This window comes from Nannospalax galili, unplaced genomic scaffold (assembly GCF_000622305.1).
Source record: "Nannospalax galili isolate Female #2095 unplaced genomic scaffold, S.galili_v1.0 scaffold2049, whole genome shotgun sequence".
Taxonomy (NCBI): Eukaryota; Metazoa; Chordata; class Mammalia; order Rodentia; family Spalacidae; genus Nannospalax; species Nannospalax galili.
In genome coordinates this window covers 17,324-19,546 of record NW_008360170.1, presented here as the reverse complement: position 1 = coordinate 19,546, position 2,223 = coordinate 17,324, and the positions used below count along the sequence as shown (strand labels likewise).

The 2,223-nt window shown below is 40.8% G+C and overlaps 1 protein-coding gene across 1 annotated transcript in view; it reads left to right on the top strand.

Moving 5' to 3' along the window:
• Acap2 (ArfGAP with coiled-coil, ankyrin repeat and PH domains 2) overlaps positions 1-2,223 on the top strand; it is a 156,052-nt gene that overhangs the window by 150,166 nt on the left and 3,663 nt on the right. The gene's annotated exons all lie outside the window — the stretch shown is intronic.

The following is a 2,223-nucleotide window of genomic DNA, read 5'->3' as shown; positions in this document are numbered from 1 at the left end:
CTAATCTGTTTTAAATTCATGAAATACATATTAGTAAAAATTTCAGGAACTCATGACTAAAATACAGATGTTCACTTTGCAATGAGTATATTTGGTTTTATAAAAATGAATATTTACATCATCATTTTTAAAGTGGCCTGGTAATGTCATCTCTTCTTTCTGTTAAAATGTTTTGTAATTTCTGTAGTAGCTCTTCAGTCGTTCATTTTGATTACATTAGCGTATGACTAGCATCCGTGTCGGGCCATGCCTTTCTCAGAGGACTGTATTTACTACTTATTTTTGGCCTAATATAAAAGGGATAGGGAAGGACTTGGAGACTGGAGGCCCTTGAGCTAGATTTCTAATCTAGGCATTTTGCTTTAATCCTATGGATCATTTGTATGCTGAGTCCTGCTGTTCCAAGATGTCAGCATGCTGATTGTGGGTGAGACTCAGTGCTAACTCTGGATTTTACCCATGTGTTTCAAAGTTGAATGTTAAATTCTAAATAAGTTATAATTTTGTAACAGATATCTTTAAGTGACAGTATTACTAGGCCATTTTTGAGGCCTTTGTGTTTAAGCACTTTAAAATAAAAATTTATCAAAGAATATGACCTGACATTTGTTGAGGTAACAGTGAACTTCAAGATTGTAAGTTAAATTATATTTTTATTTCCCTGAAATTTTAAACTTAAATGTCCAGCTCGCTGCACTTTCCTGAAGGTGCTTTCTTATGAAGCCAGTGGCCAGCTGGCTCTGGAGTTGGAATCTTGGAAGGGCAGGACCTCTGTGTCTGTTCCACTTCCTGTTCACCCAAACTGCTTCAGTTTCTTCTGCCACCACCCCAGAGCATCAGATGTCTCTTTCAGTGTTGTCTCTGTTTAGGTTTATATACAAGTGATGAACTTCCAGTTATCAGTAGAAAAATAGACTTTTCCCATTTATCTTAGTGAAAATTTGAAAAAAGGCTTCCCTTTAAAACCAGGTTTGTTTTTTTTTTTGTTTTTGTTTTTTTGTTTTTCCGGTCATTTTGAGACAGGGTCTCCCTGTAGCCCCAGCTGTCCTGGAACTCACTATGTAGAGCACGCTGGCCTTGAACTCACAGAGATCCACCTGCTTCTGCCTACCAAGTGCTGGGATTAAAGGCGTGTGCCACCACGCCTGGCAAAACCAGGTTTTTTTTGGAAAATTTGAAAAAAGGCTTTCCTTTAAAACCAGGTTTGTTTTTTTTTTTGTTTTTGTTTTTTTGTTTTTCCGGTCATTTTGAGACAGGGTCTCCCTGTAGCCCCAGCTGTCCTGGAACTCACTATGTAGAGCACGCTGGCCTTGAACTCACAGAGATCCACCTGCTTCTGCCTACCAAGTGCTGGGATTAAAGGCGTGTGCCACCACGCCTGGCAAAACCAGGTTTTTTTTAAGCATTCTCAAATTTTTGTATCAGAATTCTCCTAATCATGTCAGAATAACAAGAAGGTTTTTAAAAACCTGAGAAACATCTTGAAAATTATGCAGTTTGTAACTGAGTTGTTGGGCCCAGTAGGTAAAGCAGGATATTGTGCTTCTGCAGGTGGTGTGGTGACACGGCACAGCAGCGTCTCTCTCACTGCTTCTCTTTGCATGTCTTAGGAGAGCAGACGCTCTGGCAACAGTTCTGTTTCCTCTGCTTCTCACGACTAATTTTCATTTTTTTTTCCCCTCAGACTTTGGTTGATTGTTTCTTTGGCATGAAGCAATAGAAAGGAAACATCAGAACTCTGGGTAGTTTATAGGTGCAGGAAATTTCAGTCTTTCAGTAGTGAGTAGGTCTCCTATTTAAAGGATTCAGCTACTATGCTTGGCAATCATGGGCTTATTTCTAGGAAACCCCATTTCTGAACGTGTATCTCCAGCCCTCCCTGTGGACTTGCTGGGGCTCTCTATATTAAGAGCATACAGTTTCTGAAGGGAACATGTGTTCTTTTTTAGCAGTCTTCGAAAAGCTTAGGAGACCTGACAGGACAGGGATAGCACCCCCACTCTCCATGGTGGGAAGTCAGTTTGGTGCCTCTCATTTCTGGCTCTGGAATGCTCTGTGGTTGGCAAGTTCTCAGTTTGTTGGGAATCACTGCTTTAGGGGGCCACTCCTGGCCTTGTGCATATGTTGCTGGCAAAGGTTGGGAGTGGATTGAAGCATTTGTAGAAGGAACCTTTCCAACCTAGAGGGGCAGGACGATGTGATGTGAATATCACAGCCTTTTGA